Source organism: Dipodomys merriami, unplaced genomic scaffold (genome assembly GCF_024711535.1).
Source record: "Dipodomys merriami isolate MVZ:Mamm:240054 unplaced genomic scaffold, mDipMer1.0.p SCAF_13, whole genome shotgun sequence".
Lineage (NCBI taxonomy): Eukaryota > Metazoa > Chordata > Mammalia > Rodentia > Heteromyidae > Dipodomys > Dipodomys merriami.
In genome coordinates this window covers 13,723,522-13,750,792 of record NW_027202604.1, presented here as the reverse complement: position 1 = coordinate 13,750,792, position 27,271 = coordinate 13,723,522, and the positions used below count along the sequence as shown (strand labels likewise).

The window sequence follows — 27,271 nt, the reverse complement described above, 5'->3', positions numbered from 1 at the left end:
GGAAAACTGTGTTCCACAAAGATCCAGCCATCCTGTGTCATATACTTTCATTGAGATCTAAAATCATTCTAAGAATTAGATAAGCCTTGGTTAGAACAGCCAGAAAAAAGAGATTCACTATACCTGGGTAGTAGATATCCATTAGTGATTAAACTTGGATTCCCCTTTTAGCTAGAGATATGTGTTGAAAATAATCAAGTACCCTGTTTGGAACATTGGATTATAATTTGGGGCTTGATTTATTTTCATTATTAGAACAACAGTTTCAGTTTGTCTGTGTTTAGGGTTGTGTCAGCACTTTCCTTTCTGTGTTTATTATTTTTAGCAGTTTATAAACTCACCATGAAAAAAAATAGCCTTCTGGCACTAGAGTCGCATTCAGGCTTGGCCAGGGTCTAGTGGAGTCCATAGAAATGCTCACTGGCTGCAGGAGTTTGGGTCTTTTGAATGCTGTCTTTGTGCCTTCCCTCACCCATGGCCTCTGGCCTATTGTCTGGGCACCTCAGTTGGGCTAGTGCTATCTGATTGTAACCAGTACTAATATTACAGTGCTCAGCGCCTAGGCCCTCCCTCAGGGAGGCCCAGTCTGGCTGCCTCTGTCTCCCAGCCCTCCAAGCCAGTGGCCCAGTCCCAGCACTCCTGTCAGAAAATACCATTGGTCACAGATGAAATGTTCATGAAGAAGTAACTATTAAGAACCTTTGACACCTATGGGTCTCTAACATATGTGTGTATAACATGTTACACATATTGTACATGTGATACATATCACATATGTTACATACTAAATATTGCATGTGTGTTGCAAATTACATATTGTATACATTATATATCACATATATATTAAATGCTTTTCTTCTTTCCCTAATGAAATCTTACAATTTGTAAAGTACAGAAAAGGACTGTCGTTCCCTCCCTTCAAAGTCTTCACTCCTCAGCCTCTTTCTCCACTACCAATCAAGGTGATTTCTGATAACTCCCACCCAACCTAGAAATCTAGGATACCTCACAATACCCGCAAGTGTTCTCACTGGGAACTTCCACTTCTTGTTTACAGATGACAAAACTAAGGAAAGACTTCTATACAGGCTCAAAACGTGGGGGATTAAACCCAAGAGTGCACAGTCTGTTAATCGATTTTTGTCTAGTTTTGGAAAAGGCATAACTAATCCATAGTAGTAGCAGTCAAACCCATCATTACCTCAGGGAGGAAAGATGATGATTGATGGGCCAAAGGCAGGAGGGAGTTTTCCAGAATGAAGAAATGTGTGGTGTATTTTTATACAACTATGGACTACATAGCATTTGTCAATACTCATCTGCACGCTTTTCAATGACATTTCCATTGACAATAAAAATAAAGAGGGCAAATAATGCAGAAACTCAATTAGGCATATAACAAATGAGAATACTACAACTATGTATTGGAATTTGATCTGCTTTCTTCAAGTTGCTCGATCTATGCATTGATTTGGGTCTGAGGTCATTATAAATAGCCTCTGAAGATCAGAGACCCCGTGGTCTTCCTGTACTGCTTTTGTTCAATAATCACCAACCTAAAATTCTATCTGAGCATTCCGTGCAATGAAAGCACTAACTATTATGAGAGTCTTCTGGCAAAGGACGGCTCAGTGTGTCCCAAGGAGGCTCAGGTGTGGAGTCCTGGGTCCAATGCTTGATTCCACTGGCCAAGCATCACTGCCTTCCCCTTGTGTCACAGACTGAGCTTTAACGCCTCCAAGAAGCACCTTAAAAGTCTTTGAGGAAAGCAGTGCTGGTGGGTGAGGATGAGCCAGGTCACCCACCCAAGAAGCATTTTGTTTTCCATCTGTTGGCTACTGGATTCTCTGATTCCTCATATGTAATGGGTTCCACCAGAGGGAAAAAACACATGACAAGCACAACAAACACATCAGCCAGATAATATAGAATGAGACCCTTTTTTAAAGCACACTCTGCTTGTGTCCCCTACACTATGCACATAGATAAGGGTCCATGTCTGGCACATTCAGGACTATTCTACAGGTTCCTACTGATCCAAACTCAGTCCAAAAGTTGAGGATAGTCTTGGTGTCTAGATCTTCTGAGCCTCTTTCTAGAATTTTGCACCATGCAGAATATAGTAAAGATAAAATAAAGTAATTAAAATAACAGGAAAAGGCCTAATGCTCCTGCGTATTCTGAGCAAGTATATACAGTGCCATGTTAATTGTTGATGGAGAAATGATATGCCACCGTGAGACCCTGAACAGCAGGAGTCCCAGAAGAAGCTGGCTTTTCATTTGGGATTGTCTATTGTGCAGTAATGTCCATTTCTTTATTTTCTTGTAGTCTTTTGACATGTACTATTAATAATAGAGAAAAACTCATTTTTAAAAGGTCTTACTCCTATGTATCTGAATGCTTTTTCAGTGACCTGTAAAATGTAAAAGTCCCCTCACATGTCATAGCAGAATAGAACGTCTGATGACTGAGGCTTTCATGATACTTACAAATCAGGCTGTTGGTAGATTCGATGTTTTTCTTTCAGGAGTTATCAACCACTATCAAATAAATGCTCTTGGACCTGCATTCTTGCCAAAGGCTTCCAACAAGCACCTTCCTCTTGTTTTGAAACAATCCAGAAGCCAACCTTGCCCTTTAAATTAAAGCTTATTGGGGGGAAAAATGAAATGAAAAGAGCAAAGGAAAATGTTTTTGAAAAGGAAATGATGACAGGGTTGGGAAACGGCAAGGAAGAGTCATGTGGAGCCGGTGCAGGAAGAATTTGAAGATACTCAAATGTTCCAGTCTTTGAGGCTGTATTACTTTTCTTCAGAAAGGACAAACTGTCTACTCCTTGAGTGATTTCCCAACAAAGGGCAGAAGCCATGCTCACCCCCAACACAGATTCACATTAGCACAAATTTAGTTCACTTACAAAGGAATGGTAAAACTGAGTCATCAGTAAAACAAATTTTTTAAATAACCAGGACATTTTTTTAGCCCACACATACCATGCTTTGCCTACACGTGACACAAATTTCCTAATCAAACCAAATTTAATTTAGCAGGAGATTTTCTCCAACTAGTTTAGATTAATGTGCATGACAGCAGAAATGAAATTATATCATGTAGGAGTTTGAGAAGAATTTGCTTTTTTTGCAATTTCATTTAAACAGACTTTCTTCAAGACATCCAGAATCAACATAACCCATTGGAAAATACCAAGAGAGAAATTATATGTCTTCATCATTCCAGGGACTTTAAGCAAGTGATTGTCCTAGAGCCAAAGTTTTGGAATTTTTTCTAATTTTTCTCCCCTTTCTCCCTTTCTTCCTTCCTTTCTCCCTTTCTCCCTTTCTTCCTTCCTTCCTTCCTTCCTTCCTTCCTTCCTTCCTTCCTTCCTTCCTTCCTTCCTTCCTTCCTTCCTTCCTTCTTTCCTTTCTCTCCACTGATGATGCAATCACTTATAAGTGATTTCACAAATGAAAAATATCCTGGTTAGAGATGTACCTCTTTTTCCCATTTTAGAACTGTTTCCTACAGCAGTGCTATTGAGCTGACAGAAATGTAACAATTTCTCTCTTGTGCATGTAATTTCCATTGTCTGTATCCAGACAAGGAAAGCAAAGGGGAAATGGAGCAGTGCCTGAAGACTCCATTATCATGAAGACAGGACTAGACTTTGGCTGAGATCTGTCAAGCTGTACGCCCCATTTCTAGGAAAAGAAGCAATAGATTGAAATTAAATCTGCATCTTATGTTGGGCAAATATATCCTGTCGAGAGAATAAATACTATTTGGAGCCTGTCACAACAGAAAACCATTCATAACAGTGTGGTAAACAAACAGAGATTTCTTTTTCCTTGCAGAGCCAGAGACACGTTTCCATGATTATCAGGCACTAGAGTTACCTTGCTTTTGTCTGCATCAACATTCCTAGTATACAACCTTATCTTCCATGTTTCCTGTCGGTTCAAGATAGCTGCTAGAAGTCTAACCTTCCTGTACAAGTTCTAGACAAGAAAGATGAGTGAGGCGGATAAAAGACATCTATGACCAGTCACGTTGTGTGTGTGTGTGTGTGTGTGTGTGTGTGTGTGTGTGTGTGTGTGTGTGTGTGTGTGTGTGTTTTGTTTTTCCCTATTTTAGAGGACCTTACCAGAATTCCCAGCCACCAACTACCTGCAACCTTATTTACTGACTCCTAGTTGCAAAGAAAGCTGGAAAGAGTAGCACAGGTGCCTAGAATAAAGGTGAGATATGGTTATAGAGGAATATTGTGGAGATCCCTAGCAGACCTGGTTCCTACAAGCTTAGAGGCTCTTCTGAAACGAAGCAAGTACAGTCAGGGAGGAGATTAGAAGAGTTGATCTGGTAACAGTACCTCTTGGATATAAAGGAAAGCAGTGAATTGTTTAAAGACTCCAGTTTGTGCTGACAAGCTTTATATTAATAAACAGTATCAGGGGCTGGGAAGCTGGCTCAGTGGTACAGTGCTTGCCTTACATGCATAAGGCCCTGGGTTCAATACATCAGCACCACATAAGCAGAAAAAGCCAGAAGTGGCACTGTGGCTCAAGAGGGAGAGCACTTGCCTTGAGCTGAAGAGCTGAGGGACAGTGCCCAGGCCCAGAGTTCAGGCCCCATGACCGACAAAAAAAAAATAAAATAAACAGCATCAAAGCCAGGAGATAATAAATGTATGTAATCGTATTTGTGAAGAATGCATAGGACACAGATAATGTGTTCATCCATTAGCTATTCTCAAAACAAGGTTCAAACATATTAAAAATGGGGAAAAAAACCAAAACTTTGTTTAAACACACATGTACATACATATGTACACTCATCGAGTATAAATATATACCAGGGTCAACACAGGAGAGACATCAGCTGAGCTTCTAAGAAAGGAACAGGATAAACAAAAGAAGTGCATAAATGTATTTCTCTGCAGAAAATGGCAGTACTCTAAGAGTGCCATCTATCCACAATATATAAATAACACACTAATAAATATACACAAACAATTTAATGAAACAACAACATAAACTTTCTAGGACTCCACCAATAGCAATGATTTTTTTTAAATAATCTCCCTAAGAATCACCTAGAAGAAGAAAGAAAGGCAAAAAAAGGGAGGGATGAAGAAAACAGACATTTAAAGGGAATAAAAGGAGGAGGAGTTGTAAAGATGTTTGAGAAGTCAGCTACAAGCTGTATGCATGTCTGCAAGTAGAATAAGGCAACTTGTTAAAGATTGTTTTAGAAGAGGGTGGGGGATTAGAAAAAGAAATAGAGGGGTAAATTGAATCAAAATACATGGTACACATTATGGAAATAACACAATGAAACCCCTTAAATTAATATATTCTAGATTAATATATACTAAAGAGATGAGGAGGAAGGGAAGAGAAGAGAAGGAGAGGAGAAGGAGGAGAAGAAAAGGAAGAAGAGGACAGGGAAGAAAGACCAACCTAGAGGAAGAGGGAAAATTAGGCAGGATGGAGAAGGAACCAACTGCTAACTTTTTCTATTTTCCTTGATTTTTTTTTCTCCCTTCATCTATTCCTTCCTTCTTTCATCGTTGCATTTTAGGAGGGAATAAGTGTATAGTTTTGTAACCGTATTTTCATAAACTTCTTATTCTGACTCCCAAATTACAAAGAATTTAACCCCCAAATCACTATTACATATCTTTTATTAAACCAGAAGGTGGCAGGTAATGTCTGGCCATTAAAAGTTGACCAACTGGAAGCCCATTTGTGTTGAGGAATGGACAGGACCCGCCCCCACTGTGGCTGTTTTAAGGTACCACATACCCACAGTATGACATACGCACATAAGCACCTTTCCTTTGCATACGTGCTTTGCATGGCCGGGCAAAAAACGTTTATCCACACAGGCTTTATTGGTACTGTGTGTTTGATACCCTTGACCTCAAGGAAGACTTCTTTTTCCTTTCAGCTTTAAAAACATCTCAGTAAAAATAAATACATGGAACCCAAGGTGACTACACTCGATAAGCATACGGGACTCCTGTGTATTTTCACCAAATGTTGGCCAGGGGCAGATTGTAAATTATTGTTGGCTCGTGACTCCACAGCTTACCAAGGCAGGTATCTCGATTTCTGCAGGAATCTCCTGGACAAAGTCTATCATTAAAGATAAATGTCTGCACTCTTATGTAGTAAAATATGGAAATAGGCTTGGGAAGAACACACTCCAACTGTGAAATAGTGGTTAGCTTGGTGAGAGAACAGGGAAAGAGAGAGAGAGAGAAGATAGGTCATTAGTGGTTTGTTGTGTTTCATTTCTTGTTGAGAGATGAAGCAAGTCAAACCAATAGGAATTGCTACCAAAGGGGTGTCTATAATATTGTTTTACATAGAGCAGAACTCTTTCACAACTTGACATTTTAAAAAGCATTTAGCAAATACTTTTCTTATAACCAAGTTGTATGTGTCCTTGAAATGGTGCAGTTGCTTTTGGTTTTGAACAGTATTACAGCAGTGTTTCTCACTGTCAGGTATGCATTAGATCATCTGCAGTTAACTTGTTAAACTTGTTAAAACAGTTTCCAGAGTGTCAGATCCAGAGTTTCTGATTCAAGAGGCCTCAGGTGGGGGCTGAGAATCTGTATTTTAACAACTTCCCCTCGTGATGCAGATGTTATGATCCACAGACCACACTTTAGGAGCCACTGATCGCAGAGAACTTTTGCTCAAAGACACAAGAGTATGTTTGATCACTTGTTTCTTCATTCATTAAACAAACCACTGTTTGTACAGCAACATAATACAAGCTATGGTGTAAAGATACCCCATGTTCTTTAGGAGATTAGTATGATCTCCAAGCCCAGAGGCGGACACAGGAATAAGGCAAGGCTTCCTAAAGGATGGAATTCCCTCATCTGAGTTTAGAAAGGTAATAGTAAATTACATAGGGGCACAGCAAAGGTACAGGGGCCATGAGGTATAATTTGTGCTAAAACTTCCAGATAAGGGTGAGAATTTAGTCTGGATCGACAAGAGACTTCCCACCATGAAACTCTGTCTACAGTGCCTAGATTTTAACCTGACAGCAGTGGAGAACTACTTAAAAATTAAACAAACCAAGGATGTAATCCATTTTTATATTTTAGAAAGAGTCCTATGGCAAAGATGTAAAAGGTGGTAGAGGTAAGATTGGCTCAGCAACCAGATAAGGAGATATTCTTTTTTTTATTAATAAGCTTTTTATTGTGAAAATACCGTACAGAGGGGTTACAATTACATGAGCAAGGTAGTGAGTACATTTCTTATCAAGCATTGTTGCCTCCTCCTTTGTTTCCTCTTACCATCCCTACCCACCCCCCAAAGTTGTAAAGTTTGTTTTTCGACATAGCATCTTGTACATTTCATTGTTGCAATGGGTCCACCTGTATCCCTATTTAACCCCTGCCTGTTTTCAATGTATTTGACGTTGGTATAAGGAGATATTCTAATGAATAGGCTACCTGTGTAAAATGGTGAGTGCAGTTCCACTGTGAACGGAGAGGAGGAAGTAGATTTCAAAATGTAACAGAACTAGAATTGACAAAACACAGGAATTGATAAATGCAGGGAGCAAGAAAGAAGCCATCAAAGACCCCTGCTGGTGGTCTTTATCACAAATATTGGGTGTATGTTGATGCCATTCTCTGACCTAAGGAAAAGGAAAAGGAAGTGGAAGAGGAGGAAGAGGAAGGAGAAGTAAAAGAGTAGATGAAGAGGAGGAGGATATTCAGGGCTTTAACAGGGGCTGGAGGAGGTAAATCTAGCTTTGGATATTTGAAATTTGAGGTACTTATATTTCATTCATGTTGAGGCATCAGATTCTTACACAATACAAATGTATCCTAGGCTTTGTACTTATAAAGAATAAACTTACACATAAATTTATCTTAATTTCTGATAACTTACATAAGAGATATTTCTAAAGTAAAGGCTTTTAATAGACACAGATGATTTCATAGCCTTTTTTAACAATACTTTGATATGGGTTGTATTCTTGATATTATTGATTTAATCTATATTATTGATACAAGTTGATCAAGGCTGTGTCTTGCATGCTTCCAAGAAGAGCATGGAAGAGTGTTTCTCTCACATAAGATCACCAGCATTACTTGATCTTCATGAATTGGATAACCTCACAGAGGATGCTTTCATATGTACTTTTCTGATTACTTGTAGGATTGGTCACACTGCACTTTTCTGCACATTTGTTTAAGGTTCATCTGTGCTTATCAAATCATATATTGAATGTTTTAAAACTGATTTTTAAGAACTCTTGTTTTCTGCTGAGAATGCTATCATTTTTCCATCTGATGTGTTGACTGTGTTTCACAGGCTCTTATTTGTCTTCAGTATTCTCACAAGCTATTTTTTGAACTCATGCCTTCCCCCTTGGCAAGCCCTGATTCAAGTTGTACCTGCTCATTGAGGCTCACCTGATAACTGTGTTTAAAACTTCAGCCTCCCTATATTCATTTTTCTCCTTTACCCCTTCCTCTCTCTCCTTCTCCCTCCCTCTACTCTCAACAGGAAATCTCCCTATGTTGCCCAGATATTCTTAACTCCTGGCCTCAAGTAATCCTCTTGCCTCGGCCTCCCAAGTAGCTAGGACTAAAGTGCACATGACTGTGCCCAGCTTTGTTGTTAGACTCCACTAAGATAAAAGTCCCAAGATAGCTGGAGTGCAGGAACCTCTATCTATTTCTTCACAAATCCATCCCAAGGACTTAGAATTATGCCTTGTGCATGGTTGCCCAGTATATATCTTTTAAATAAATACTTTGTTTATCTGTGTCTATCTGTCCTAGCTTTTTAAAGTTAATCCATATAAATGTATCCATTTTCCTTTCTGATTTCTTTCATTGTTTTTGTACTTTAAATCTCCCCTTTTTAGAGATTTATCATTCAGTAGCATTTTCATGCTTTTAAAAAAGCTTCCTGAAAATAATTACTCATTAATTTAATTATACGACACTTATTAATATATAATGTAAGACAAGTTTCTACCTAGATAATTTCTCCAAAATTGTCCCCTTTTTTCTCATTTTTTAATTGTCCCATTCCCATCATTAGTTCATGAGGCTGCTTTCTAAAATATCTTTATTAAATTCACACAATAGTGTGAACCTTACTAGTCTATTTCACTGTGTGTTCATGAATGTTTAAAACTCTTACCTTAGCATTTGCTAACAGTCTAGTAGCTGCCTTTGTTTGAATTGAAGCAAAATTCAAATGTCTTAATTCCTAAACACATCCATTCTAAGTGAGAGAATGAGCAGGGGTCCTGTAGCACTCACTTGGAAAAAAAAAAAAAACTTTTTCTAAAAATGTTCATCTCTTCCACAAAAGAATGTAACTGTCTAGTTTATGTTAAACACCCCATTTTGCAATTCGTAAGTTGTGTTATGTTGACTTATTTCATAACACCTCCAATGGCACCCAACTGAGAAGACCATACTAATGATTGCACAGTTTTGTCTAGAACTGTGAGACTATACAAAAACTGACAATTTCTGGTTTGTGATTTGCTTCCTGTTAATAATAGACAGGACAGCTAGTAACCAGCTCCCTTTAAGAAAACATGTAGTCAAACTCATACTAACTATACTTTTTTTCTAGGTAAAACACTGTGTTATGCCAATAAGGTGTGAATAAAATGAAGTCAGTTACGCTGGGCGCTGGCGGCTCACACCTGTAATCTTTTAGGAAGCTGAGATCTGAGAATCACAGTTCAAAGCCAGCCTAGGCAGGAAAGCCTATGAGACTCTTATCTCCATATAACCACCAAAAAGTTGGGAGTGGAGCTGTAGCTCAAGTGGTAGAGTACCAGCCTTGAGCAAAAAAAACTAATGCACAATGTCCAGGCCCTGAGTTCAAGCCCCAGGACAGGTACAAAAAAAATACAATCAGTTACACTTCCTTGTACAAAAATTGATTTGGAGGAACAAGATGCATGCTCACACAAAGAGGTAAAGAATATTTACTTTCACCTGTTCACTGTTAATGAATGGTGAAAGGTATTGTATATTGGAGATGTTAAGAAGAGGAAATGATGGTTAATTGCAGTATCTATAAAACTTTTACTGAAGAGATTAAAATCTGTACCAACCCTAGATAATAGCAGAATTTGACTGTTATAAGAGGAGAGCAAAAGGGAGAGAAAGAATCATTTGTCCAAACACCTGATTCCAATATTCAGCAGTTGGTTTTGATTGGTTGGTTGGTTTTAACATTGCTACTCTCGGTGTTATAGGCAATAGATGGTTTTATTTCAAGACTGTTGCTACATTATAGTTTAAGGCATATCTGAACAGGTTTTATTTCTACTTGAAACATTTGACACAGTAATACAGTTTGAAAAATCAAAATTAATTAGGAAGATAAATCTAGTAAGGGGGGCATATTTACACAAATCATCAAAAAATGACAAGAAGACTATTCCCTGCTCATATAAAACTGTGAACCAAAGAAATGCAGTACATTTATTTTTGTTGGTCATGGGGCCTGAACTCTGGGCCTGGGCGCTGTCTCTCAGCTCTTCAGATCAAGGCTAGCGCTCTACCACTTGAGCCACAATGCCACTTTCAGCTTTTTCTGCTCGTGTAGTGCTGAGGAATCGAACCCAGGGCCTCATGCATGCGAGGCACACACTCTACCAGTGAGCCACCTTCCCAGTCCCTCTTTCACACCATTTTCTTCCTCTCAGAGTAAGCATTTATTCTGGCAGGTGCATCATGATAACATTAGTTATCAATGTTAATGGGCTCAGAGACAGCAGTGATGAGCTGTGTATCTCTAGATGTATATCATCTCTAGATGATGCTCTAGAGATGATATACATCTAGAGATACATCACAGCATCTAGAGACCACCACTAAGTAATGAGCTCAACATTTTCCTCCCGGAGGAGCTGAATAACATTTAATGAATAAGAAATGCACCCAATAGACTATATTCTAAGTGTCCTTCTCTCCTGCAGCCTCTTACTATTGTCTGTAAGAGGATGAAAGTCAGGAAGCCAGACACAGGAGGCAGGGATTTCCTCCACCATCTGAAACACAAATCCTGACCACATAGAACCTGCAGAAATGACACAATTCAGTCCTCATACCCAGAGGCCCCAGACTCCACACGGCTCTCCCACATATTTGGTATATCCCATCTATCTTATAGTAGAATTCCTATTTTGCCCCCAAATAGATGCGACACTGGAATATGCTTATTGTCAGGGCATTTACCCAATTGATTTTCCAGCAATGAAGAGTGAGAAACAAACAGTCCGGCATATCCTATATCACCACCCACAGATTATGCAGCTTTTGATTTTCTACTTTATTCTTTTTTCAGAACTGAGGACTGAACTCAGGGCTTTGCACTTGCAAGGCCAGTGCTCTTCCACTGAGCTACATCTCCAACCCCAGATTTTCTACTTTAAACTTCGCCTCAGCTTTCTTTGCAGCTGGAATCTATGGCCTACAGGTGATGGTCACTTGACAGAATGTCATAGCTCATATTTTTATTTCATATGTTAAGGAAAAGGAACTTTCCCTGTTAAAATTCAAGGAGAATAGAAGTGGAAGGTAGAAAGTCAACATGTGGGATTTTCTCTATGTGCATTGTATTTCTGAATGAAGAGGTTAGAGTAGAAAAAGCAACTGTTAAAAGATGGGCAGATGACATCTAGTGACAACTAGAAGCAGGAATTCTTCTAACAAAATGAACTAGGAAATTATTTAGCCAGTGTGTTTGGAGGTGAAAAGATAAATCTCCATGGTATCTGATGAGAGTACAATTGTTTATTGAAGGCAAGGGGATGGGAGGGAAGGAGAGGAGAAGAGGGAAGGCAGAGAAAGAAAGAGAAAAGAGAGGAGAGAAGAGGAGAGGAAAGAAGAGCAGAGGAGAAGATAATCTGATGAATGATTCTAGACATCAGAGTAGGTGTCTCACCTCCATGATCCAAAAGTAAAGAAGCCGACAGGAGGCACTACCAGTTCTGCCATGGAAAGGAGCTACCTTTGCCTCTTCTCTCTTTTATTTTTTTATTATCTCTATTTATTGCAGTACTGGAAATTGACCCAGGACCTCACACTTGTACTCTACCACTTGATCTACACCTTCAACCTTTTTGGTTTTTGTATTTTGTTGTTATTGGGGTTTTTTCTGTTTTAGTGTATGTTTTCTTGGTTGTTTGATGTGTGTGAGTGTGTATGTGTGTGTGTGTGTGTGTGTGTGTGTGTGTGTACATGTGTGCATGTGTGCATGCACCCCCACCTGCTTTGGGGTTCACAATTCAGGGCCTAGGTGCTGACCCTGAGCTTTTTTGCTCAAGGTGAATGCTCTATCCCTTGATCCACAGCTCCACTTTCAAGATTTTTTGGTGCTTCCTTGGAGATAAAAGTCTCATAGACTTTGCTGACCAGGCTGGCTTCAAACCATGATTCTCAGATCATAGACTCTTGAGTAGTTAGAATTATATAAAAGGAATCATGAAAGGTGTTGGCTGCTGCTGTTTATTACTATTATTATGTACCTAGTTACTGGAAAATAGACAGACCAATCCTATAACTGGTTGAGAATTGGGTGACACTCACTTGGACTTAGATATTGAGACATGGACTGTTCAAATTCTATCCCTGTGACCTTGAACCTCTCTAAGCCATGAGATTAAATGATACCAGGTATGTCAGGTATGTGGCCTAGTACAGAAGACAGTCACTCCTTTACAGCACTTGCTGTAAATTAATTTCAAGGCTTGTTAAAAAGTTACATGTTTGATTATATTTTCCCCAAATTTCAGACCATACTGCAGGTTGTACCTGGGCTTTGAGGCCAGCCTTGCTATTGATACAGTGATTCCATCTTGCCTGTATGCCACACTGTATATCATGGCTGTCACTTATGTGGTCATCTGTTGCAAACTCATTGGCTAGCGAATATCTCCTTCACCTTCTCCCTTCCCACATTAACATCCAGCAACTTTGACAAATGCTGGGCTCATAGTATGCCCTTAGCTCTCTGTTTATAGGGTAAAGGTCAGCATCAATAAAAACTCACATATAAAAATTACACATAAACCAGGCAGAGATGGCTCACGCCTTATATTTCTAGATTTCTTGCAAGTACAGAACCTGGAGGATCACTATTCAAAGCCAGCACAAGCTGGAAAGTCCTCAAGACTTTATCTCTAATCTAAGGCTGAAGGCATGGCTCAAGTGATAGAGTGTCAGCTGACAAACACAAAGCCCTGATTTCAAGCCCCAGTAGTCCCCACCCAAAAAAAAATTGAGTATAAGCTTCATTGTGACTTCCATTTAGTGTACTTTGCATTATTTTTAGAATTCAATGCCAATTAGTTTGTATGCTATATTAAAGTAATCAGATATTCAAGAAATCGAATATGAGCATCAAATACATGGCAGAGGATGTGTCTACTTGGAAATGAAAAGCAACTGGGATGGTGGAAAGACTATAAATTTTTTAATTATTTTATTTGTGCTGGCACTGGGTCTTGAATTTAGGGCCTAGGCACTATCCCTTAGCTTGTTTACTCAAAATTGGTACTCTACCATTTTGAGCCACAGCATCACAAGATCTGTAAATTTTTGTGATCACCATGAATATGTTTTTCTTCTACTCGTCATCCATGGGCTGACAGAAATAAATCATACTTGAAACAAACCTTACAGAGAGCATTAGTACTTACAGAACAAATAAACTGAACAGTAAATATTTATTTAGCAAAATCCTTCCATTCAAAAGTAGCTACTTTAGGTAAGAAGTTAGGGAATAACCACCACCACCACCACTACCCACCTTGCATGCCTTTTTTACCAAGCATTATCTTGCACATCACTCTGGTGAGGAGGGTCTCCTTTGTATACCTACTCTGGGAAGAAAGTAGCTAAGTATACACTTATATGAACAAGTATATAATAAAAATACTATCACAAAATGCTAAAATAGTTTGAACATAGACTCCCAGACTTAATTTCTAAATCTTCTTACTAAGATAAATTTCTAAGACTTCTACAGTCTTCTACCAGAGACCTTGGGGCAATCTCCATCTGCTTATGCCAGCTACTAGTGTTTCTGGTCACACAAAAAGAGCTTTCTGGAAATGAAAGAGTTCTAAGAGATGGTCTCCTTTTCTACTCACTGTGTTCAGTGACCAGTCACATTGATGCCCCCTAGGAATTCTCTAGAAATCCCAAATCTTGTGTTCATTTCGGTGTAGTAACTCAGAACTTGCACTTTAACACGGTCCCTAGGTAATTTTTTTTGCACAGTAGGGTTAGAGATACACCTCTTATCCCTACACTCAGCTATGTGATTGTGTGATTGTTGCTGCTGCCCTGAGAATCTTCAAGTCTAGAACAGAACCTTTAGCACAGCTCCTAACTTGCTTGGCTTGGGAAGTAGCTGCCATCTTAAAGCATAGAAGTATCACTTCCAGGAGCAAAGAAAGAAGAGGATCCTCAAAAAATGTGCTTCAGAACTGTAGTTATCTGATATTTGTGAGCACATGTCAATTCACTGAGAAAACCACGACGTTGACTTTATCTGTGAGCCACAGGTAACTCATCTGAGCAACAGAATTTTATGGAAACTCTGGACACTATTAAGCCTACTTTCCAGCCAGGAGAGTAAGGAGTGCGGCAAGTGGGAGATAAGTGGGCAAGAATGTAATGCCCATACAAAACAAAACAAAAAAAAAAAACTTTTTTTTTACTCCTGGCTAAATTTACTCCTGAGTTCTCTGTCTCAACCAACCTGAGGGTGACCCGTGGAATAGCATCCAGACTGTTTCTGTTGTGGAGTGTGGCAGTATGTCGGAGAGGGAAGATGGAGCTAACGGCTTTGATCTCGTCTGTAAAAGATTAGACAAGGGAATGTAATAAAAAATAAGCATAGGGCTCTACTCACATTATTGTTCAGCCACAAGAGACACCAACTCCTATAACAAGAATGTTCTAGGTGAGTCAGACCCTTGATAATAACAACGGAAAAGGAAAACTGTTCCCAGTAATGTTCCTTTGCCACTGTCCCCTGAAGCAAGCAGCTTTCAACTCAAAAGGAAATGCTGAAAAGAGGTTGTAATGCCCCTCACCTACAGACCCAAAGTCTGAAGATGGACCCTTGAGCTTCAGGAGGTCCCTGAAAGACTTTATCCCCTTAATTACATCCAGAAGGCCATAAAACAGTAGAGGGAGCTGGGCCTGGCCCAGGGCAAATACAATAAACTCTGTTATTTGGTGGATGTAGATTAGATTCAGAGGGGGAAAAAAGTGATACTATCCTCTTACCACTTTTCCCAGGAACTTCTTAAAAATTACTGTTTTTCTACCTCTATTTGAACCCATGGAAACATACTTTTGATTTGAAAAGATAAAAGGGTTTAAGCTTCTCCTACTGGCTTAATTTCCTGGCTAAGTGATTAAGAGAACAAAGTGAAATCTATACCTATATCGTTGTTTCCCTACAAATGGGTATTTTATAAAAGTTGGTTTTCGTCTCCAAATTATTCTCTAGTTTCTTAATAAGAATGCTTTAAAAATACACTCACAATCATAGCTTCTCATGCACTTTTAACATTATTTTCTTTTCCCTGGCCATATGCTCCGATACAGTACTGTTCCAGTAAATATATAAGCTATAAATTCAAATCACATATGCAATATTCAAGATTTTAGTTAAGCACATTACAAAAATAACAAGTAGAGTTTATTTTTAAATTACATTTTATATAACTCAGTATCCAAAAGGCCATTAGAAGTAACCAGTATATAAATAATTAGTTTTTTTTTTACCTTCTCTTTTCTATGCCAAGACTTAGAGATGTATATACATACTGCATATCTCCTTTGGAGCTAGCCTGACATCAAGTGTTGGATAACCATATGGTGTGCTACAGTTACTGTTATTAAACAGCATAGATAATAGCTCCAGAATAATTTTTCTAGAATAATTTTGGAGACAGGTTCTTTTAGTAGAATCAGATTTTTTTTAAAAACCTATGGACCATTTTCCCCGGAGAGGTGGGGGAATCGTATCAGTGTACAATCCTACATAAATTTTCAGGAGATTTACAAAGTTCTAGAACCCATTTAGGACTAAAATCAGTCCACATTGTCATAATTCTGTCACTGGTCTCACATTTGACTATTTGGTTGACATAATAAAGTATAAAAGGGAATTTTATATTAATTCTATAAATAAAAAATAAATGTCTACCAAAAACAAAAGATGTTCATTTTTGACATTATTCATCCAGAAACCTTCCTCCTAAATTCACCTTTGAATGCCTAGGACTTTGGGAACCAGAGGAAGGGGCTGCTTGAGGCTTCCTCTGAAAGGGTGTAGGAATGAAACAGAGTTACCACAGAGCTGCTATTAGGTCATTAGAGTAACACAACCGGTTCTTAAGCGTGTATGGTGAGGTGGGTATTGAAGGCATAAAACTGGACATAGAGTCATTTCCTATGGCACAGTTTGGAGAACATAGGTGGTTTCTTTTCAATGTATAGTGATTGTTCTTCCCTAGCTCCATGTGCCAGAGATAGTGCCAGAGAGCTGAGAGCTGATGTAGAGGCTTAGATGAGCCATCCTAGACTTTGGAGATGATTCTTGCTCTCATCTGTTCACCAGCTTCCTGCTTTCACGATTCAATTAGCAAGACCTAATGAACCAAGGAAGAAGAAAACAAATAGCTAGTCACTTGATCCACCTGTCGCATAGACTTCAAGTCCAAGAGTGCAAACTCTAACTCAGCAAAGGCTAGACAGGTAATGAGTGACTCAGTTCCTAAGAGATGCGATCACTCTTTAAAAAATGCTGACTTGGGCTGGGAATGTGGCTTAGTGGTAGAGTGCTTGCCTCTCGCCTAAAGCCCTGGGTTCCATTCCTCAGTACCACATAAGCAGAAAAAGCCAGAAGTGGCACTGTAGCTCAAGTAATAGAGCCCTAGCCTGGAACAAAAGAAGCTCAGGAACAATGCCCAGACCCTTGGTTCAAGCTTTAGGACTGGAAAAAAAATGCTGACTTAACAATGCTATTTTATTTAATGCTGACATTTACTTGATATTTAATACTATAAACACCCATGAGATTACCAATTCTAAATTCTAATACTGGGTAGAGTGCACCAGCACACCAGCAGGGGTTCTTTAAACTCAGGAATGTGTCTGTGCACACTGTTGAGCTGACAACAATGGGAGGGCTGGGCACTGCTGAGCTTCGGGACATTCTGTCAAAGGGACAGGCCTGCACAAATCTAGCCTTCCCCAAATGTAGCCTCATCCAGTTGAAAACACTGAAAAAGTCACCCTGGGTGTGGTATGGTCAGGGCCAGCCTGGTTCATGGCAAAAGCCATGTCTGGTGACACTTAGAGTGCCTTTTCTAAAGTTCCTTTCCCTTATAGGTTAAACAGATGTGTTAGGCACTGTGAAGCTACAAAGGTTGAGGTTTCTGATCAGCTCCGACTTCTCTTACATTTCTGTGAAGCTTTTCAGAAAGACTTTATTGCCCCTCTTTTGACTTTAGAGAGATTACAGTCTTCAGAGAGTTCTAACTTTATTCTTTTATGACATGACTTCCAAAGAGCATCCCCCCCCAAGGAGATAACTTGATTCAAGGTAAGTGACTGAGAAAAGTGCTCTCTCTCTCTCTCTCTCTCTCTCTCTCTCTCTCTCTCTCTCTCTCTCTCTCTCTCTCTCTCTCTCTCTCTCTCTCTCTCTCTCTCTCTCTCTCTCTCTCTCTCTCTCTCTCTGTTGCTAAAATAATGTAACAGCCCAGCTGAGATGTTCACCAATAACAAAAAGAGAGTTATGCTACGTGTGACCGCCTGGGCAGGTGCCATCCTTGCCCTTAGTTATGAGAACATGAGTTTGCCACAATTCTCTGCCCCATACCTACATGGGTACAGCCATGACATGGGTGCTTTTCTCTGACCCAGAGATGATGTGTAAGACTCCCTCTCCCCAGCATGTGAGGAGCATGTGAATAATGGATGTTTTTGGCCCTTCTGCTCATCTAGACTCCTACGATCTCTCTGTTTTATTAAAAATGTTAGGGAGATAGAACATGCATATCCTGCAATGTACAAAGCTTAAGGGCCTAGGGTAGTACATGCCTGTAATCCCAGCACTTCTGTGCTATATAGCATGACCCTGTCTCAAAACAAGGGAAAAAAAAAACTTCATAAGGCTTTATGGTTCTCCATGTAATTGTACTCAGAAGAAGATATTGAATATCTCTAGCATCCCCAAAGTTTCCTCATGCCTTTCCTTCCCCTTTACGTTGAATTTACTAGTCTTCTGACTTCATCACTATTGATTAAGGGCTGGTTTGGGTTTGGTTTGTGTTGTTGTTGCTTTGATTCTTTTGCTTGTTCTTAAACTTCTTCTACATGATATGAAATCATACATGCTTTTTGGAGCTTGATTTTTTTTTTTTTTTTTTTGCTCAGTATAACCCTGGAGACTCATACCTGTTCGCGCAAAGATCAGTAGTTCATTCTTCTCCATTGCTATGTAGTAGTGATGTTATAGGTGTACCACAAGTTGGTTTTGATTGTCCTGTTGAAAAATAGCAAACTGGAATCTCATTGCTATTAGGGGTCATATGTATTTCTCTTGACTGTATATCTAAGAATAGATTTGACAGGTTATAAGGTAGATCTATATCAACTATATTAGAAACTTTCAGTGTTCCAGAAGTAGTTGCACAAACTTACAGCTTCAATGCATGAGAATTACTTAGTCACTCTGTCCACTCCAACGCTTGGTAGTGCCAGCCTTTTTACATTTAGTCATCCTAAGGGATAAATGGTAGTAGCCCACTGTGGATACCAAGTATATTTTCCTCTAAAAGAAAAGAGACATAGTTGAAGCTATTTTTTTTAATCCTTTTAAATTCTTGGCTCAGATTATGAAGTTAACTAACCCTTTTAAGGAATCCTAACTATTTCTCCTTCCTGGGAGCCGTGATGCCTGATTGTACAATGGCTCTAGCTTTGTCAGATGGGAACATTCCTCAGCCACACACACCCCCAAGTACACAGGATCCCATGCTATGCACGAGGGAGACAGTCTTGCTGTCTAAGGAACTTCACAGGGAATTTGCCCCTACAGACCTAGGGCAGTCTGCTCACTCACTCATATCCACTATGCTCCAGGTAATATGCATGGTATTGAAAAAGCAACAGAGATCTAGACTCACATTCTGATAAGAGAAATGAAAAGACAGCATGCCATTGTCATGCAAGATGAGTGCTTTGAGAAGCAGATATGTTCCAGAGACTTTGAAGAGAGCAGTGTTAGGGAACTAGGGAGGGAATTCTGAGAGACATTGGATACAGAGTAGGTCACTGTCTTGAGGCAGCTGTAGCTTGAAGGCCTGGAGGACACTTACAATAGGATGTTCACTGGGCCCTGGTAACTCACACCTGTAATTCCAGCTACTCAAGAGTCTGAGATCTGAGGACTGAGGTTTGAAGCCGGCCAGATAGAAAAGTCCTTAGCACCAGTTAACCAGCAAAATCACCAGAAGGAACTAGAACTGTGGCTCAAGTGGTAGAGTGCTAGCCTTGAGTAAGAGAGCTCAGGGACAGTGCCTAGGCCCTGCTGGCACATACATACATACACACACACACACACACACACACACACACACACACACACGCGCGCGCGCGCGCGCACACACACACGATGCACCAGGATATATACTCACAAAGGACTAATCATGAAGGGCACATTTAGGCGAAATTAAAATACATTTTTCAAAATGTCAGCCTTGTGAATGGCCTTTTTGATTTACCTGTACACAAAGAAAATCCCAAATGCCCTCTCTGACTCATAAGTCTTTTATTCTTTCATTATTGTTATTATTAAATTGCATGAAAACTTATTTGAACTCCTTTTCTGGACATTAGACACCCTTTGTTTTAAATAGTTTGGAACTGATATGTGCTTTCATATATATAATAACCTAAGAATTATAGTTTTCTAACCAGGTTTCTTTGTTATATGCATCTTAGACCTAACAATTAAGCCTGTGCAAAAGTCCTGAGTGGTATAGGCCCATGCTATTATGTTTATGTATTGGAGAAGCACTGGCTCCCAGCTCCTATTTTTACTATAATTTTCCTATAATTTACTATATTTACTATAAATTCCAGGCTGGACTCCAATTCTCTTACCTCCACATCCCAATTGCTAAGGGTAACAGGTGTCTGTCATGATACTAGGCTTTCAAGTTTCATTCTTGAGGTTAATATCTATGCATTTGTGTGTGTGGTGTTAATATCTGTGCATTTGAGTGTGTGGTAGTGGGGCATTCCTGGGTTTGAAGTCAGAATCTTGCATTTGCCAGTCAGGCAAGCAGTCTACCATTTGCCTGTTTGCTTTTATTTTCAGATAGTGCCTTACACTTTTTGTCTAAGGCCAGCTTTGGACCACAGTCCTCCTACCTCTCCCTCACGAAGCTGAGATTATAGGTGTATATCCTTATGCCTAGATTGTTGCCATCTAGTCTCACTAGTTTTTTTGCCTGGATTGGCCTTTCCCAAATAGCTTGCTGAGATTACACATGTGAACAACCACTGCTAGACCTAGCATCTACACCTTTGATTGGAGGAATGCTCTTCCTAATAATCTACTAACCTCAATGAAGCCATTTGTAATAGCGTCTAGAACCTTCTTACTCATGTAATAATGGAAATCACCATGTGGTGCTAGAATCACTTCTATTTTATTCAACAAACACTCACGTAACATGAGCATCTACTTTCTAGGCTATACTCTAACTTCATTTAACCTTCCCAAACACCTTACAATTCAGTAATGTTTTACTGTTCTCTTTTTCCAGATAGGGAAATGCTGGCACCTAGAAACTATTTAACTTGTTCAAGTCCTGGAAGGAGACAGGATTTGACCCCACATAACCATATTCCTAAGCATCAGACTATGCTTAAGGTATTTAGGAGAAACTCAAAGAAACAAAGTTCATTCAGCACACACTTATTGAGCAACTGCCTGGTAGCAGGTCAGCAACATCTTTGTCCCAAGAACTCTTAACCTACTTGGGGGGACTGATAGGGAGAAATATTTACAATGCACTATTAACTACAGCAGGAAAGTAGCTCTAGTTATTTTGCCTGAGGAGGTAAGGGAAGAACACGGGCCTGTAAGGCATTCATGGAAAGGAACAAGTAGCTGCAGCAGTTCTGCTCTGTGACAAGGTGGAGCGTGTTTGGGAGGTGTCAGTGTCCTTAGCATCAAGATATATTTCCAGGTACCCTGGATTCCAGATATACCCAGAATGAATCAGGTGGCAGAACAGTGCAAGGCAGCTATTGTAGATGTACAAGAGAGGTCCTTTACTTTTCTTTTCTTGCATTTAGGGCTTTGTACTTGCCAGGCAGGTGCTCGACCATTTGAGCCATTCCTTCCGTTTTTTTCCCCTTTGGTTATTTTTCAGGTAGAATCTTACTTTCTGCCTAGACAAATATCTTAACAGCAATCCTTCTATTTATGCTTTCTGCCATACCTGAAATAAAAGGCTTAAGACATTGTGCCCAGCTTTTTTTAAAAAATTGAATTAGGATTTCATAAACAATTGGGGGGAGGAGGGCTAGACTGGCCTGGAACCTTGATCATCCTAATATCCAACTTCCAAGTAGCTAGGATTAAAGGGCTCCTGGGAGAACACTTTGTACCCACTGAAGCTATTAAGAACTGGTAAGTAGGAGACTGAGGTGATAAACACCTTCTGAAAAATCTAACTAGGGAACACTTCAGTTATCCAAAAGAGGATGTGGGATGTATGGAATCTACAAGTTTCAGGCAAATTGATAGTAAAATATAGAATCTCAACTATACCTTATCGGAGGGGACAAAGAGACAGGAGGAATGAGTAAGGAGCAAAGGAAGAGAAAGGACACAATCTCTACCCAAAGAAGAAGAAGAAAAGGATGGAAAAGAAGAAAAGGGTGGGAAAGGGGAAAATAAAGTATGCCAGTACCTTTAAAAATGTTAACAGCAAAATATTACCAGCTCAACAGCTATGTGATTCAGGCTTTTGAAAGTCAGCTCAGCCAGCTACAGTGAGTTCTGGTAATTCACTAGCAGTTATTTTCATGGCTCTGCAATAGCAGAGATTACTTCTATATGAAGGTAATTTGTCAGGTTTATGTACGACTTCATTTGGGGCCATTGCCTTGGCATGTTGACAGCTTCTAGACCTTACACACCAGCAGAAACATGTTCTCTGAGCAGGGCAATAAAGCAAATTAAATTCATTGCTGGGTACCCTAGCAGTAAACAAGGGACATTTTCAGAAAGCTGCTTTAAAAAAAAAAAAAAAAGACACCTGAAATTCATTCTGACAATGATCAATCTTAAGTCTTGGTGGCTTCAAACCCAAAGATACTTTCCATGTTCAGGGAGTCACGAAGCTTTATTTCAAGTTAAATTATCATTTTACTCTTTGCTAGTTATAAGCAGCATAATTAGCAGAGAAAACTATTGCTCTCTGCAATTATTGTTATTACCAGGCTGGGTGGACATGCTGTAGGACTGGCAGGGGAGGAAACATTGGAATGGTGGCAGTGCCTGTGCACGTGGCTAGGGTAGCGTGTCAGGTGTTAGCTGTCTGGGAGCCTCCTGATGCTCCCGGAGTCTCATTTCACAGGGGTTTAGGTTACCACACGCTTTGCTCACCATCCTGTCTCTGCTGCAACACCAGCTTCCCACAGCAAGCCAGGGGGCATGGTGAGGAATCTCCAGCCAAAGAGAGCAGCCTGGAGTTAAGAACAGTTTGTCTGGGAGGAGCATTGTGTAGCAGAACCCACAGGGTCATGATGCCAGCCCAGCAGCAGTCAGCACAGGCACCTTAGATGCATCTCAAGAGCGTGTAATTGGGATAGCACAGCCACTTACATTCAGGACGTGGCTTTGGGTTCCTGCAGTTTATTTGTTTAGAAAAAAATCTTCATTCTGGACTTGGAGTAGAAGTTCAGGCAGAAGGTGTGGTGATGTCTGCAGCTCTTCAGAGCCCAGAGGACAGGTGAGTGTCACGCCACTTTAGAATACTCTCCATCTTGTTAGAGTTAATGTTTAAGTCAAAGTCTGGCCATAGTCCAGTTACGGGCTTCCAATGGCCAGCTCCTCTTGAAATTCTGATATGTCCTTGCTAAGGGCAAAATTCCACAAACATATCTACTTTTTCCCCATGTGTCTTGAAGTTAGAAAGCAAAAGGCTGAAATCCACATCCTGAAGATCCAGCCTTTTCTCTTGCAGATTAAGGGGAAGAAAGACAATCAAACGATGTAGATTAGAATTCCGTGCTTCCTTAATGTTAATTTTTTAAATTATATTTTTGTTATCTTTTAAGTAGGGGTACAAAGTGTTTAGATTCAACATATTCATAAGTACAATGCATCTTGATCAATACAAACTTTAAAGTTTTTAAGGAAGTGTGTCACCAGGGAAGAAGTTTATCTTCCTATTTTGAAATCAAACACTAGATGAATAATTGAAGAGAAAATTGCAGTTGTTCCTAGTACCATACTTGGAGTGCTATTCTAGTTTCCTGTTGATTTAGGGGGGAAAAAAAACTAAATATATACCAAAGGATGGGTCCCTAGAGGCTGAGGCCTTAGAAAGTGTGCAATGTTACCAAGAAAGAAGGAAGAATGTGGAAGTGGACCCCTTCAGAAGGAAAGGCTTGCAGGAGTGACCCCCACCCCCACCCCTTCAGGTACAGGAAGCCCTGGCTTGTCCTGGATTCCCAGGAAAAGAGTTTAATACTTTGGGAAGGGGTGGGGCGGAGGCGGGGGAGACTTCTTTGACTATCTAGTTCCAAGAAAACAAAAAAGACAGACCTACTGTGCAGAAAATAAATAAATGTGAACTTGGCACATCGTAGCCAAGTTTCACGGAACCCTGTGAAATCCATGGACTTCTCAAATAGTTTGGCAAGGGCTACAATGGAGATGGATTGTCTGAAGGTGATTGATTCCCCTCCCCCACACTAGAATCTGAATGGACTGTTGTGTACAGGAAATCCCCCGGGCTTTGTTGTTCACGAAGATCTGACTTTGAATGAAGATGGTACTATTTCTACTCTATGCCCTCCAACAAATTATTTCATCCTGCTAAATATGCATTCACTGTGTGTGCTGCGAAGGAGAGGTAAAATCTGTCACATGTGAGAGGTATAAATGACAAACTGTGGATAAAATATATATCTCAGTACTCGAGTAGTCAGAACAAAAATAAACTTTCCTGAGTACTTCTCAAAGGTCGTGAGTAGAAAGAAAGAACAGAAAAGGCATAATTTCTGCCTCTGCATAAATTCTTCATAATTATGTTCCTTTTTACTGCTAAGAATTATAGACAGCATTCTAGCTTTGTGTGGGAAGTTACAATATAAGTCTGACTCCTAATCTGCACCGGATTTGTGTCTTTCAAAAAAAAAAAAACTTGCAAAATCAAGTGAAAGGTGATATTATGGTATCATTTAAAAAAAAAAAGCCTTCTAACTAAAATGTGAATGAACATTCTAGAAAAAGAAATGCACTTGAAACAATGCAGTGCTTTTTCATGAGAAGAAACCTGTCCTTAATTCCTAGTTAATCAAAGAGGAAATGAGGTTGCATTTTACAGCAATTCTTCCTAATGGGAAAGAAAAGTAAGCATATATAAAGTGAAAAGGAATAATGTTAAATAATAACAGAGTATAAAATAGAAGTTAAATGCCTGACTTTTTCTAGAGAGGAACATAGTTTTCAAAGGTAATGGATTTTTTTTAAATGTCCAATTGGGATAAGATCTGGAGGATGTGAACATTCAGTGGGTGGCAAGTATTCTTAGCAGCTTTCAGAATGCTTGCTGTTGGTAAATTGTATGGAGGCTCTGACTCAGGTATTTCTGGATGGGAAGACAGGCAAGGGACTCTCACCTTCAAGGAACATAAGCTAGGTTGGGGTATTTAGTGGTGTGGATAATGATTTCTCAGGTTGTGGAGAGGAAAAGAGAAAGTTGGAAGTTGTCATCGATGGCAGCTTTCATTGCAGAAGTGAGAACATTAGTGGGGCTCAATGTCTTCCCATCTCAACAAACAGCAGCGTTCTTCACCCAGCTGTCGAATCCAAAAACTGAGAGACCATCCTTCTTCTTCCCTTGGGGAGTGGCTCCAAATGTCATGTCCCTTGTATAAAATAATGGCATAGGTGCATCTAAACTATACATACCTCCCATTCTTCGAAGCATCTCTAGGTTATTTATAACCTTTGATAGAATATAAAATGTTATGTAAATAGTTGTTATATGTATTTTTAGGGAATAATGATAAGAAGTGAAAGTCTGTACATGTTCCATAGGAATGTGATTTTTTTTACTATATTCTATCTATGATTGGTTGAATCTATGAGTACACATCCCACAGACATTGAAAGTTAGTTGTACTAAGAGAGTGCTAGCACACAACCCACAAAAGTTCAGACTAGTCACAATATAATGAAAAAATGAGGGTAATGGAGAGAAATGGAACAAATTATGACTAGTGTACCTCTTAAACCATCATAAGGTCTTTAAGTGTATTAGTAGGAAATGGGCAGTGAGATTGCATGATCAAATGTGTGTTTTAAAGCACTTACTCTGGATGCAGAGTGAACAGGGGCTAAATCTATAGGTTGGTAGACCATCTGAAAGACTTCTATAATTGCCAGGAGATAGAATGTTGATATAAACCAAGGTTGAAGTTGAAAGAATAATGAGTCTAGAAAGGGATGTAAGAAGGAGAACTCTCAAGATGTAAAGATGGACTCAATGATTGGGATGAGGGGTAAAAAAGAGAAATAAGAATGACTCCTAAGTTTCTATCATCAGTAACTCTTACTAGGGGACCACTGACTAAGACTGGATCTTAGAAGTAAAAACAAGCATAGGGAAAGAGGAGAAAAAGTCACACCTGATAGTGAAATAAGTTTCTTTCTGGCATAGTCTCTGCAAATTCTGAAAATAGATGGAGAAGAAGACAAAGAAGACATCTAAAAAGAATAATTAAATTCCTCCTAAGTTTGTTTAAACTCTGCCCCAGATACCAAGCAAAATCTTCTGCCATTAATAAATGATACTAAAAAGAAATAATGAGTCTGCTAGGAAATGGCCCTGTCCTCCCAACTCCATTATTCTGTGGCACCTGGTATTTACAATTTCCAGAATCCTATCTGCTTTGGACAAGGTGTTGCCAGTCCCGCAGGGAATGAATAAAGTTGTTTCCCAGTCCCAACTGGCTTCACACCCCTCATCAACCATACATAGGCTTTCATTTACATTTCGGATGAGTAAATGTCTGGGCTGTGTGGTGTTTTATAAGCTTAATGGACATGTGAGTGTGGGAGAGACAGAGACACAGAGAAAGATGACAGTAGATAGCTGCTTGAGACACCACCCAATTAATTTAATGTCTGTGACATCATCCCATTTTAGTTGTAGGCTTCTCAAATGAGTAGCTCTTGTTTTACTTGTTATTTAAGCTCTTGTTAAATAGTGTGTTTCCATGAGAAAGAGAGGTTAGATAGAGCTGGAACTCCATTGACATTTTGGGGCGGAAAAACCTGTTGGGGAAGGGGAGATCTGTGTTTCATAGTTATATACACAGCCACACCATTGGCCTGTACACACTAAATGCCATAGAGACAAAATATGTCTCCAGACATTGTCCAACGACCATTAGAGAACAGAATTGCCAAGCTGAGAATGGTTGCTTTAGAGCAGTGGTTCTCAAACCATGGTGCTTGGACTAAGAGCATCAGAATTGCCAGAAACCTCATTAGGACAGCAAATTCTATAACCCCCCACCAAATCTGCTGAGAGAGAACTTGTAGAGGTAGGTCCCAGAAATCTCTTTTAAAAAGCACTCCAATGAATTCTAAGGCAAACTAGCTTGAGAAGGCTTCAGAGCAGAGTAATAATCCTTAAAGCCTCATGAACAATATTTATATAAAGAATGAATAAGGAACTCTCTCTTACTTTGTTCTTCCCTTTAACAAAAGGAAATGAAAATGCATTGGGTTTTTGTTTAAGTTTTGCAGGCTGGGGATGGAACCCACAGACATGGGCACAATAGACAATTGCTAGAGCAGTGAGCTACACCTCTTCTGAGACAGGGGCTCCTAAATGTTCAGTCTGACCTTGAACTTACTCCATAGCCCAGGCTAGCTTGGAATTTATAATTCTCCTGCCTCAGCCT

General features: G+C 39.6%; 1 protein-coding gene across 9 annotated transcripts in view; it reads left to right on the top strand.

Annotated features, from left to right (window-relative positions):
• Thrb (thyroid hormone receptor beta) overlaps window positions 1–27,271 on the top strand; it is a 365,706-nt gene that overhangs the window by 160,196 nt on the left and 178,239 nt on the right. The window lies entirely within an intron of this gene.